The following is a 14691-nucleotide window of genomic DNA, read 5'->3' as shown; positions in this document are numbered from 1 at the left end:
TCCACATGGAGGCCAGCCTGCGACCCTGCAAACGACTTGCCTCGTGCCTTGCTTTGCCTTCTCCAGGTTTGTCCTTCCCAGCTCCTGGTGTTCCCCTTACAGGCCGGCACCCCCACGGTTCTGCCCAGCTCCTCCAATGTGTGCCACAGCCTGCAGTCTCTCTGCATCGATGCCCCAACCAACAGAGAATGTCTGGGTGGAGCTCTGTTGACAATCTTTTGTTGTTTTGTTTGTTTTGTAGAGACAGGGTCTCGCTATGTTGCCCAGGCTGTACATGAACTTCTGTGCTCAAACGATCATCGTGACTCAGCCCTCCAAGAAACTGGGACTACAGGCATGTGCCACGGCACCCAGCTTCAGTGACAATCTTGATGTGAGAGTGGAGGATTGGGAAGTGTGGGAGCATTCTGGACACAGGAAAAGCAGTATGTCTACTTTGTAACTATAGACCATCTCAGGGCTTTGATGATTTAAAAATCATGGGGTCCCAATCCCCTCTCCTCACTCACTGTACACAACAGCAACAAATCCCAAGGCTATACGAACACACTCTTCTCCACCAGTGATAAATGAGGCATGTCAGAAACACTGTACAGGTTTCATTTTAAAAATTCAGAGGCAGCCAGCATTTCCTTAGAAGGTGGTGGGCCCTTGAGTGGACAAAGTGCAGCTGTCCGTTGTTGAAATCAGTGCTAGTTGTCCTTGCTTGCCAGTCTCTTCTGAGATCCAACCAAAAAAAGGTGCTTGTTACCCATGTGTGTATGTGTATGTACGTGTGTGTGTGTCTGTGTGCACATGTGTCCATGTATGCATGTATCTATATGTGTGTGTGCATCTGTATGCACATGTGTGTGTGTGCGAGTATGTGTGTGTATATACTGCTCTACCAGCAGCAGGATGATAACTAACCTTCCTTGAATGACTCTCGGTTTCCACATTGGCTAAAGCTCTCACCCCAAACACACTCTAGACTTTTCCCTCTCATAGGTTTTTGCAATGTTTCTCTCAAGCATTATTTGATTCAACAGTAGGCTGTGTATGTGTGTATGCGAGTGTGAGTGTGTGTGTATACACTGCTCTACCAGTAGTAGGATGATAACTAACTTTCGTTGAATGACTCTCAGTTTCCACATTGGCTAAAGTTCTCACCCCAAACACACTCTAGATTTTCCCCTCGCATAGATTTTTACGTTTCTCTCAATCATTATTAATTTGCTCCAACAGCAGGCTGTCAAGATTTATTACTCTTATCATGGCTCCAACCCAATACATCTTGTATTGATTATTTCCTAAAATATCTCCAGGCTTGAGTACATAAACCACTGCGTGACTCCAGCTTCAGTTTATACTGCTGAAGTTGTTACCAACAAATAATAAAAGACAACTAAAGCAGATACTTCCAGACTTTTTTAGAGGGCCCAAGTGTCCTTTGCTGCAAAGATCCTCACAACATTCCTACACAGGAGGCTAACAAGACCGGAAAGACTGACCCCATGAAACAGATAGGAAATCCCAGGCTCAGGGAGGTCAAATGACTTGTCCCACGAGAGTCACCTGGTAAGCGGAGAGCAGTATCCTGTATCAGAATCCGAAGCTTCAGGTTTCTCATCTGGATGTCTTGCCACCAGCCCTCCCTGCTCCTCATTATTAAGCCGGAGGAAGTCTCGGGACTCTAAGTGACCCAGCCTTCCTCATCGGTCCACCCCTATTTTTCACCACCAGCCTTGTTCCCAGAAAGCACCTGACATCAACCTGTCTTGGGCCCCCAGTTCATCTTCCTGAGAGTCACCCTCTCTGGAATCATCACAACAAACCCTTCCTCGTCACCAGCTCTGTTTTAGCCAAACTGAAATCATCAGGAGTAAGCACAGCCCCCCGAATTTCCAACTATTCATAGCTTTCTTTGTATTTCATTCTCTTCACGTACACTGTCAATGCAGGAGTATGACTTTGCCCTTAATAGTGTCCAACTGCAGTCACTTTTACTCACCACTTTGAAATAAATTGCAAGGACATTCACTGAAGAATCAACTCGAAATTTAGCCATCCTAGAGTGTTATAAATTGTCTTGACAATTACTTCCCTTCTCTTGTCTCTGCAGGAGATAGTGATCTTTGCTATTAGATCTGATGGGAAATGACAATAGGAGTTTGCCATTAATTCTCTGATGTTGATTTAAGCATATATTTGTACTCATCCATCTCCAGATGCCAAACCAAAGTTCCAGAACTGAGAACAGGCTTAATAAGAATGACTGCCTTACTGGTATACATTTTAACATCTTCTTCACACATAAATTCCCTATTTTCTTCAACTCTTATTTTATTCCTGATTAATTGTTCTTAATTAAAGAATGTCTAATATTGACAAGTTTCACCTCTCATTGAAATGGCAGCACTAACTGAATGGTCTATGATGATAATGATCAATCAATAGTTATACTAACTGAATGGTCTATGATGATAATGATCAATCAACAATTATGTGCTTTTCTACATTCATCTTTGCAGCAATTCTACTGTATCAATAGCTGCCTTCATTTATACTTAATATATTCAAACCAAATGCAATCTCCATAGTAGCATGTAAGTTTTTAGTGATTTTAAATAATAATTCCATAAAGGTATGAATACTATACCAAGCTTATAGTTTATCCTAAATTACAGCCCATGCTATTCACATGCATACTTAATAAATTCAGCCTCAGAGGAAGATAGTTTTTCTTAAAATACTCCCCTTTCTTTGTAGAGCACTTGATGTAACAGATCATTGTGATGTAATAATCTGCTATAAACTCTGAAAAAATGTATGTTTTTATATTTTTACATCTGAGCTGTCTTTCCTCTGATGTTAGCCCACACGGCCTCCTTTGCCAGCTCTAAGCACGACTCTCACCTCCTGGGCTAACCAGCCCTGGCCTTCCCTCCAAAAGACCCCATGTCTGGCCACTTCTTTTTTTTTATTTTTTTATTTTTATTTTTGTATTTATTTTTTTGAGATGGAGTCTCATTCTGTCACCCAGGATGGAGTGCAGTGGCGCGATCTTGGCTCACTGCAACCTCAGCCTCCCAGGGTCAAGCGATTCTCCTACCTCAGCTTCCCAAGTAGCTGGGATTACAGGCACATGCCACCACGCCTGGCTAATTTGTTTGTATTTTTAGTAGAGATGGTGTTTCACCATGCTGGCCAGTCTGGTGTCGAATTCCTGACCTCATGATCTGCCCGCCTCCACCTCCCAAAGTGCTGGGATTACAGGCGTGAACCACTGCACCTAGCCAAGTCTGGCCACTTTTTACATCTCAACACACTCTTGTGCCCTGGACTATAGTAACAGCCTCTTGACTGGCCTCCTGTGTCCACCCTGCCCCAAACATCAGCCACTATGAGCTTTTTATTATCAGTTATTATTAAGGTAAAATTTACAGCCAGTGAAATGCACAGAGCTTAAGCACATGAGTTAAGTTCAATTATTTACCTGTGTAACCATCACATCAATCAAGAGCACAGGGCATTCCCTTCCCCCAGCAGGCATCCCCATGCCCCTCTGCAGTTAGTACCCACCTTCACAGGCAACCACTGTTCTCTTTTCTTTCTTTGTTTCTTAGAGATGGAGTCTTACTTCATAGCTCAGGCTGGAATGCAGTGGTGTGATCGTAGCTCACTGTAGCCTCAAACTCCTGGGCTCAAGGGATCCTCCTGCCTCAGTCTCTTGAGTAGCTGGGATGACAGGTCTGCCATCACAGACAGCTAATTTTTTTTTTTCTGGAGACAAAGGTCTCACTGTGTTGCCCAGGATGGTCTTAAACTCCTAGTATCAAGCAATCCTCCTGCCTCAGCCTCTCAAAGTGCTGGGATTACAGGCATGAGCCACTATCGCCCCCAGCCTCACACTTCTTTTTGTATTACCACCCACTAGTTTGGCTTGTTCTTGAAGTTACACAAGCAGGAAACAGTATATGCTCTTCAGGGTCTGCCTTCTTCCATGCAAAAGAGGTATCTGTGTTAAACTAAGGATATCCATAGTTCATTATCTGAATGGTTTCCATCTATGAATAGTTCATAATTTGTCTAAACGAAACTCTTTAGTGAACATTTGGGTGGCTTCCAGTTTCAGGCTCTTATGAACAAAGTTGACATAAACATTTGTGTACAAATCTTTCGGGACATGTGTCTGTTTCTCTTTTGTAAATCCTTATGAATGCAGCTGCGGGGTTAAAGTGTAGGTTCAGTTTTATAAGGAACAGCCAAACAGTTTTTGAAAATGGTTGTACCATTTTACGCTCCTCCCAACAATGAATGAGAGTTCCAGTTTCTCCACATCCTACCAGCATTGTCAGTCTTGTTCAAATTTAGCTATTCTGGAGGGAGTATAATGTTATCTCACTATAGCTTCAAGATGTATTTCTCAGATGACTAGAGATACGAGCATATTTTCATATGCTTAACAGCCATTTGTAAGTGTTCATGTCTTTTGCCACATTTTAAAAATTGGACTGTTTGTCTTTTTATCACCAAGTTCTAGGGATTTTTATATAGTACGGGCACAAATCCTTTATATCTGGACACAAGTTTTTGTCAGATAAATGCATTACAGGTTTTTTCCTACTTTGTACATTGCCTTTTTATTCTCTTAATGGTGTCTTTTGATGAACAGCAGTTTTTAATTTTAATGTAGATAGTTCATTAACATATTTTGTTTTACATGTTCAAGTGATTTTTGAGTCTCCTCTAAGAACCCCTGCCTATCCTAATAGGACATTCTCCTCTATTATTCTACAAATGTAGTAATTTTTGAGTCTCTGTTTAGGCATCTAATGTGTCTCAAATTAGTTTTGTGTGTAGCATGAGGTAGGGATGAAAGTTAACTTTTTTCCTGTACGTTTATGTACTTGTTCCAGCATCATTTATTGCAAAGACACTGCTTTTCTCATTGAATTGCCTTGGCAACTCAATTGGTCATATATGTATGAGTTTCTTTCAGGACTTACCATTCCATTCCACTGATCTCATTGTCTTTCCTTATGCCAATACCCCATGATCTTGAGCTGCTTTATAATATAAGGGCTGAAGTCATGTAGTGGGTCTTCTAACTTTGTCCTTTTTTAGAACTGCTTTAACTCTTCTAGGTCTTTTGCATTTCCATATATGTTTTGAATCAATCTGTAAATTTGGATCAAGGTACAACAACATTTTTAAACTAAGCATCACGTTGTGTTTCTTCTTCCCTCCTCTCTCCCCGCACCATAGCGAACACCTCCAATGACTCCAGTTACCACTGCAAGAAAATCTAACCATCTGACCATGTCCTCCCTGTGTGGCCCTTCTTAATTCTTGCTGGTTCCAGGGGCCACATAGTAGGCCAGCTGCACAGATCCTGGGAGCATTCTGTAACAAAGGCTGTAGCCATGTACTTCTGCTCTCTCCAAGGGCCTTTGAGTACTCCAGGAAAGTCCAGTGCAGGATTGATGAAAGGTGACGTTCCCATGGCTCTGTCTAAAGATATTTTTCTCTTTTCACGACATTATTGCAGGACCCTGACAGTGTAGGATTTTCCAAATTCTTGCCTCAAATTTAATACCTCTTCCCCTGGCAGCACATGCTTACTACCAAATTCCTACTTACTTTGAAAATGTTTATGATTATTAGTGTAATTACAGAATTGATTGATATTGGTGGCAGGTAATAATGAATATATCTTACTGATATTACCAGCTTGATGTACAAGCTTACTTTTATGCAGCATTCTATATTCATTTTAATGGAAATTAACGGTTGCTTATAATTTTTGGCCCATGAGCAAATATTGTTCCAATTATTCTACATTGTGAGAGATAAGTATACCACATGACTACTTAAAAACTGGATGGTCGGCCGGGCGTGGTGGCTCAAGCCTGTAATCCCAGCACTTTGGGAGGCCGAGATGGGTGGATCACGAGGTCAGGAGATCAAGACCATCCTGGCTAACATGGTGAAACCCCATCTCTACTAAAACATACAAAAAAATCTAGCCGGGCGAGGTGGCGGGCACCTGTAGTCCCAGCTACTCGGGAGGCTAAGGCAGGAGAATGGCATAAACCCGGGAGGCAGAGCTTGCAGTGAGCTGAGATCCGGCCCCTGCACTCCAGCCTGGGCGACAGAGTGAGACTCCGTCTCAAAAAAAAAAAAAAAAAATACTGGATGGTCAAGCAGTACTACCGCTGAGCGTTCATTCAGCACTTCCTACGTGCCCAAACACTGTCTGGACAACTTAACATGTGTTATGCCATTTGAGCCTCACATCAACCCTTTAAGGTAAGTATTGTTATCATTCACACTTCACAGAGAAAGAAACTGAGATGCAAAGAATTCAAAAACTAGCCCAAGGCCACAGGGCTCCTCAGTGAAGGAGCCAGTCATGAACCCTGTTCTATCTGACTGCAAAATCAGAAACCCATAACCACTGCACGATGGTGAGAAAATTGTACTATGACCATCCCATATGCCCTTTTAAAAACAATATAAGTATAAATTCATATATGATATATTTTAAAAGACCAGATTGGGATATGTAAGCCTGTTACCAGCTATTTTTGTACAACAGAATTTTGCAATTGTGTATGTGTCTCCACCTGTCTGTATTTTTAACTTTCCTGTAATGAACATGCATTACTTTGGATAATGAGAAATTGTTCAGCATTTTTCCCAGTGATGGTTTGTGCATCTTTGCATAGTGTCTATCTGTAACTGACTCATCTATCCAAGCCTCACAACATCAGTAGAAGGTAGCAGACTTGCAAAACTGGTAAGAGCCAAGTTGGCCCCGGTGCCAGGAACCAAAGGAAAAAACACTGCAGTGTTTCAGGTTCAATGTGGCCCAGAAGTCACGGCCCCAACTGGGCATGGCCGCTGCTGCCAACATGAATCCTAACCCTGCCTTCTCTACCTGCATGAAACTCCTGCCTGCTGGCTGGTCCCGTTGGGAGCTTCCAATAGTTGAACTCGGCTCACAAGCCCAAGACCAGCTTTGTCTTGTGGCAGGAAGGCAGCCACTGGAAACCACTAATGCTACCCGCATTCTATGTTCGGACAGCCCCAAAATAGGACATCTGCCCCAAATCCTTGAAGTGGTGTGGCCTCTCCCCAGGTGCTACCATGAGGACAGCCTCCTTCAACCCCACATACACACAGAAGGTCAGTGCTGGGCTCTGTGCAGCCTCCGTGGCCAGTGTCCACCCCAGCTCAACCAGGAGGGCTGCCTGTGCTGATGGCCCCTGTCTGAGCCACTGTCCTGTGATGGATGCACTCTAGCCCCTGGCCCACAAGACAGTGCACACATGGAAGACAGAGAGGGTCTCCTACTCATCATGAGTTACAAGATTCAATTCTCCCATCCCTCTATTCTGTCCCCATCACAACAGAAAGACTGCAGGGTGGAGTTTCACCACACACAGCTGTGGAATTGGGCCAGCTGGCTTGAAACCTGCCTCTGCTTCATTTACTATTGAACTTTAGACAAGTTACCTTTTCTATCTACATTTTAGTGCCTGACTTGTAAAATGAGCACCATACTTTATGATTTGCTATGATAATTTAATGGAGTAATGTATGTAAAATGCTTATGAGCCCTCTTACACTTGTCCCTACCTCTATGGCCACTTCTCTCCAGGCTCCTTTCTGGTCCTTCGCACCGGGCTCCACCCTTGGACCTCCCCTTCTCTGTCAACACCCATGCCATGGGGACTCTCCAGCCTTATGGCTCTAAATTCATCTCTATGCTCATGGCTTCCCCGTACCTTGACCCTAAACATCGCAAACATCTTTAGATGATCGCATCTAAAGACTAGCTCCAGATTTAACCTAACATCTCTTCTAGGCTTCCCACCCAGTATATGGTGACCCCATCCTTCTAGTTGACTTGCTCAGACCAAATACCAGGGAATCGTGTTTTCTTTCCTGTCTCTCACTCCACTTCCATTATCAGTGTCTGTCTACTGCTTGACCTTCAGTAGAATCTCTATTCCTGCCACTTCTCATCACCTTGACTGCAGTCACTCTGGTCCCAGCTAGCACCACCTCTCTCCCTGGTGACTGCTCTCTCCCTGGTGACTGCTCAGCTCCCTGTCTGCAGCCCTGCCTCTCATATAGTATACTCCTAAGCCAGCAGCCCGGAGACCCAGTCAGACAGGTCCTGCTCCACTCAGTCCTTCCAAGGCCTTCCATTTTATCCGGTCTGAAGAAAATCAAATGCCTCATAAGGCCCTTCATACTCCAGAGACTCACTATCTCCCTGGTTGTCACCACCTCTGTCCTCCTCTCTCACTCTGCTCACACCACATGGCACCTGTCATTCGATTAACAAGCCCAGGACACTCCCGCCTTAGGCCCTTCATGACTGCTGTTCCCTCTGCCTGGATGCTGTTCACCGACCTCCAGCTGTCTCGCTCCCCCACCTCTTAGGCATCTGCTCCAATGTTACCTCATCATGAGGCCCCCACCTGTCCCTCCGACTCTTCCGAGCACCTTTACATCTTCACTTAAAAAAATTAACATATACACAACATAAAACTACTTCAACTATTTTTAAGTGTACAATTCTCTGGCACTCAGTACATTCACAGTGTTTTGCAACCATCATCACCATCCATCTCCAGAACTTCTTAATCTTCCCAAACTGAAAATCTGCACCCATTAAACACTAACTCCCATTTGCCCCTTCCCCCAGACCCAGGAAACCATCACTTCACTTCCAATCTCTATGATTTTGACCACTCTAAATACTTCAGGTAAGAGCATACTGCATTTATCTTTTTGTGACTGGCTTGTTTCACTCAGCATGTCTTCCAGGTTCATCCATGTTATCGTGTGTATTAAAATTCTCTTCCCTTTTAAGGCTGAATAACATCCCATTGTATGTATTACACACATTTTGTACATTTGGTTACGCCATTCATCTGCCAAATTGACATTTGGGTTGTTTCTACCTTTTGGCTATTGGGAATAATGCCACTATTAACACGGATGTGCAAACAGCTGTCTGAGCCCTTGCTTTCACTTCTTTGGGGAATATACCAAGAAGTGGAGTTTCTGGATCACACTGTAATTCTGTATTTAATTCTTTAAGGAAATGCCATACTGTGTTCCCCAGTGGCTACCTCATTTCACATTCCCACCTCACCACCAGCAATGCACATGGGTTCTAATTTCTCCACATCCTCTCCAACACTTGTTCTTTTCTGGTTTTTGTTTTTTGGTTTTTGTGTTTTTTTGGATAGTAACCATCCTAATGGGTGCAAAGCGGTATCTCATTATGGTTTTGATTTGCATTTCCCTAATGATTAGCAATGCTGGGCATCTTTCTATGTGTTTATTGGTCATTTGTATATCTTTGAAGAAACATCCTCCAACTCTTTGACCATTTTTAAATCTAGTTGTTTGGTTTTTTCTTGTTGAGTTGAAGGAGTTCTCTATCTATTCTGGATATCAATCCCTTATCAGATATATAACATGAAATATTTTCTCCCATTCCATGTGTTGCCTTTTCACTCTGTTGATAGTGTCCCTTGACGCACAAAAGATTTTGATTTTGATGTAGTCCAGTTTATTTTTATACAAATTTTTACTATTTTTAAAATTGTTTTTAATGATTAGATAATTTTTATTCTGAACATGTACCTATGTTTTCCAAAAGCCTGTGTTTTTGGTGTTCTATCCAAGAAATCATTGCCAAATCCAACGTTATGAAGCCCTTTCTTTATGTTTTCTTTGAATTTTTTATTAGTTTTTGCTCTTACATTTAGGTCTTTAATCCATTTTGAGTTAAATTTTGGATATGCTGTAAGGTAAGTTCCAACGTCACATTTTGGCTTGTAGATATCCAGTTGTCCCAGCGTCATTTGTTGAGAAGATTGCCCTTTCCTCACTGAATGGTCTTGACACCCTTGCCAGAAATCATTAACCACGTATGTGAGGTTTTATTTCTAGGGGCTCTTTATTCCATTCCGTTGGTCTCTACACCTGTCTTTAGGCCAGTTCCACAGTTTTGATTACAGTAGCTTTGCAGTAAATTTTGAAATCAGGAAGTGAGAGGCCTTCAACTTTATTCTTTTTTTCCAAGATTGTTTTGGCTATTCAGAGTCCCTTGAGATTCCATGTGAATTTTAGGATGCGTTTTTCTATTTCTGCGAAAATCATCTTTGAGATTTTGATAGGAATTGCATTGAAACTGTAGATTGCTTTAGTAGTGTTGACATTTTAACAATATGAGGTCTTCCAATTCACGAACATAGGATGCCTTTCAATGTATTTGTATCTCTTTTTATTACTTTCAGCAATTTTGTAGTTTTCCATGTACAAGTCTTTACCTCCTTGGATAAGTCTATTCCTGAGTATTTTATTCTTTTTGATGCTATGATAAGTAGAATTGTTTTCTCAATTTCATTTTGGATTCTTCATTATCAATGTATAGAAATGCAACTGATTTCTGCATGTTGATTTTTATCTTGTAGCTTTGCTGAATTTTTTAGTTCTAACAGATTTTTTGTAGAATCTTGGGGTTTTCTACATAAAAGATCCTGTCATTTGCTCACAGAGACTATTTAACTTCTTCTTTTCCAATTTACCACACTTGATTTTTGTCCCCAGCATCTGACATACCAGAAATTTAACTGTTTATTAGTTTAGAGTCTGACTCCTCCCAGACAAAAATGTAAGCTCCATTGAGACAGGTAATTTCTGCCTGCTTTGTTCACTGCCCCTAGAGCAATGCCTGGCTCACTGTAGGTGTTCAATAAATAATTATAAAATGAACGAATCACCTCACCTGGCACATGGAAGGGACTTGGCAAAAGGTAGCAAGAAATAATTATTGTTTTTTTACATAGTATTTCACTGCACGAGTAATAATGAAGGCTTAGAATGAAAAGGGTGTTTTTTATGCAGAATGGTTGCAGTGTCAAAAAACAAATAGCACCATGATTCCAGCTGCACTGGAGTCCCGGGGCAGGTCCAGCTCACTCCCTGACATGCCCCGCTTTCAAGTAATCCCTGTGGCTATCACAGATGACAACTGCATTCAGGTGCCAATCTACACAGAGGGACTTCTGTAAACAGACTGCTCTGTCCTATCGTCTCTGCCCAAATCCTCCAAGATATCCCATGCAGCCAGGGCTGGCCTGACCAAAGTGCTGGCCAAGTGGCCAATGTCCAAGTCTGTGGAGCTGGAGCCGGGACAGGGACTCCTGCCAAAGACAGTACATAGAACTAAGAGCCAGGGGAGCCTGTCACAGCCCACTAGGAAAAGCCTGGGTTCCAGTACAAACAGAAGCCAGAGGGCCAAGGGGGAGCCAAGGCCAGGGCAGCAGAGCCAAGAGCTCAGAGTCTGTCTGTCAGTCAGGAGCCAGTCCCGGGATGGGTGGGGGAGTATAGCGGTCACAGTCTGAGGCACTCACTGGGGCTGGCACTGGAAATTGTGGGCAACAGGGCGGGGCCCAGGTGAGTTGGGACTGGGACAGGACAGGCATGTCAGCCTCTTGGCAGATTCCTGGCTCAGCTCCTTTTGCACAACACTCTCAGGGCTTAAATGTAAATGCTTCCTGGGAAAGGCTGTTTCTTCTCTCAGGGTGTGAGTAGAAAAGTAACCATCCTCCCCGGCATTCCCAAACACCTTCTAAGGTGAGCTGACCTTACAACGTTCTTCCATTTTAGATCTGATCACCCACCTGGTATTTCTCTAAATACAAAAACACCTCAAATGGAGATTACCTAAAATTCTGATAAAAATAATAATCATAATACATGTAATATAAATGAAATGCAACCAATGTCCTACTAGTTCCCCTCTGATCTGCTGAGACTGAGCTTCCTGAGAAAATAGTAGATGATTTAGATCAGTGACTCTCAACCTTTATGATCCCTGGACCTTTTTTGAGGATTCCAAAGAGGTTTTGTTTGTCCAGGCTATAGCTGTCAATTTATCATATGGCAGAATTGTTACGAAAACTAATCATAATTTCAAAAAAGTCATGAGAAGAATGGCATTGTTTCACATTGTTTTAATATCTGGCTCAATAAAAGATAGCTGCACTTTCACGTCTGCTTTTGTGCTGTCTGTTGTGTTATGTTGTTTTGGTTGAAGTTTATGATGGATATCCAGTGTCTCACATGCACGTAGTTGGACATATACTTTCCAAGGAGCACCTGAAAGGGTCTTGGGGACACATAGGACCTTACTTTGAGAATCACTGGTTTAGATAATGATGGTGCAACTATGCCCCTCACTCGTGTGGCTCATGGGGATAAAAACTAGAACTCTGGGTGAGAGAGAGAATGGTTGTAGAGTGGTGGTGGGAGGAAGGAGTCAGGGGTAGGATTTTCATTATCCAGGTATCTGTCCCCAACCCGCACTACACTTGGCTGAAAGTAGCCTCATCCCAGCTGGCTCCCTCCTGGGGAAAGGTAATGTTGAGATGCAGTTTCCTTATGAGCCAGCCGCAAACCCTGATTGATAGGGACCAAATGCTTAATGGGAACAATTTTGGGGAGACAGGGTGCAGGAAAGGAGGCATAGTGCAGCAGTCCTCAACCCCAGATGCACAGTGGGTCACCTGGAAGGACCTCATTGGCCCGAGCAAAAGCCTTCACAGCAGGAGCTTTGAAAATTGTCTGGCTGTTTCTATCGTGCAGACAGAGCCAAGCACCACCTGTTTGACATGGGCTCAGGAAGCAGAGCACCTGGGTCTGAATCCCTGGTTCACTAGTCATTTATATATACAATTCACTAATTGTATAACTAACCTCAGTCCAATTACTCAGCTTCAGTTTACTTATCTGTAAAATGGGAATGCCACGAGGGATGTTGTGAATATTGAATGACATCATCTATTTAAAGTTCTTAGTGCTGGGACTGGCATAGAACATGTACTCAGTCAACCTGAGTTGTCACTGTCTGTTATGGTGAAGATCAGTGCAGGCTGTCAGACTCTGTCAGCTTCCAGGGATGAGCATCTCTGAGGAAGCTGTCCCCACACAGGACAAGACACTGCCACAAAGCAGATGTTAAGACCTGGGTCTTCTGTCTCTGCATCTGGAAATAGAGGCAGTTGGTGACTCCCCCTGCCCAGGATCCAATTCTGGAAACTTCAGGGGAACAAGAGAGCTCTTGGCTGAGGTGCACAAAGGTGACGTCACTAGAAACAGGTGCAGAAGTCGGCACAGAGAACAATGATAGTGTTCACACTGTGTGTGTGTGTGTGTCTGTGTGTGTGTGCACGCACACTCTGCAATCAGACTCATACTGTTTTTTCCCTTTAAAATGATTGAAACATCTAAAATCTATTACAGATGGCAGAGGGGAAAACACAGCGTGGAAATATTCTAATGGCTTATTCTTGGCCTGCGGACTGTCCATAGAGACCTGGAGCGAATGAGACTCCCTCCTCATTTGTCCCCTAGAACATCATCATTACACATTATACACTGCGTTCTGCCTCAGAGCTCATCGGATCATCCACAAAAGTGAAGAGCAACACGAAAGGGGGTCCAGGGAAACAAAGACGGGCCTGCCACGCTCCCTGAGCAGGCAGGACAGCCATGACTCAATCGTTTTATTAAGAGGCAGGACGAATCATGTAACACTTCTTCTAGAATTACTGGATGTGGACAGCTCCTCCAGCTGTTTTACAGGGTGGAATTTGAGAGCCTTCAAACACAGATGTGTGCCGCTGAGTCTCATGACATCCGCCCAGCGAGATGAGCCTGCCGCACTGATGGACAGTTTGGTTTCCTTCGGGTTTACTGGCTTTTGCGAATTCATACAGAAAGAGGTGCCAAACAGGCCAAGATAATTCACAGAAATGACTGGAGGGATCGTCTAGGGCCAATCCTGTGCCTCCTGGAGGAATTACATCTAATCACCCAGGACAGAGAGTTGTCCAGGCTGCCTAAGGCCACTAAGTGAGCCAGGAAAACAGGAAGATAATTGGATCCAGAGCTCAATACGCTTCATCAGGAACGAGATTACAGAGGCTAATCCTTCAGACTCAGCGGGTCGGGTGGCAATTAACAAGCCTCATTAAGGGATCAGCTCTCACGTCCGGGTCTCGAGTATTGACACTAAGTTAAGCTACAGACATGTTGGGCTGATTAAGGGAGCAAGAAGCTGGCCACAGGCCAAGATTTCACCTTCCAACCAGCCCCATGCCGAATGCACTTGGAGGCTAGTCTGATACAGAGAGTGGTTGGCAGCAAAGAGGTTGGTTGTTTTTGTATTTTTTTTTCTTTTTTGGTTGTATTCACAGCTCTAAATGGATGCTCCATCAAGAGGCAATTTCCTAGCTTGAAAATCTCTGCCAAACTGCTCGGTATGAAATGATTTTTTACACTTTGCAAGCACGCTCCACTCTGTCATGTGGGAGTTTTCCTGTGCCAAGTGAACCTCCATCTGCACATTCTCCAGCTCAGCTGACACTGCAGTGCCCTCATCAGTGTGGAGGTGCCTGCAGTACTGCAGTGCAGGTGGTGCCAAGGCTCTGCCTGTAATTCCTTCCTGAGAAGACTCCAGGATTGGTCCTTGTCTCCTTAGACAACCTACCAAAGGTTGGTGGGATTGTGGGGAAAGGAGAAGGATCTACGTTCAAGCATGGATCCCAGGCCTCCACTAGCTCTGTTCTATGCTCCACAAAGAAAGGCGCCCCTGCGGTCTCCTGAACGAGGAGG

General features: G+C 43.6%; 1 protein-coding gene across 1 annotated transcript in view; it reads right to left on the bottom strand.

The window, feature by feature from the left end:
• LOC100427170 (acyl-CoA oxidase like) overlaps positions 1-14691 on the bottom strand; it is a 265642-nt gene that overhangs the window by 212595 nt on the left and 38356 nt on the right. The gene's annotated exons all lie outside the window — the stretch shown is intronic.

This window comes from Macaca mulatta, chromosome 13 (assembly GCF_049350105.2).
Source record: "Macaca mulatta isolate MMU2019108-1 chromosome 13, T2T-MMU8v2.0, whole genome shotgun sequence".
NCBI lineage: Eukaryota > Metazoa > Chordata > Mammalia > Primates > Cercopithecidae > Macaca > Macaca mulatta.
This window is presented reverse-complemented; position numbering and strand designations above follow the sequence as displayed.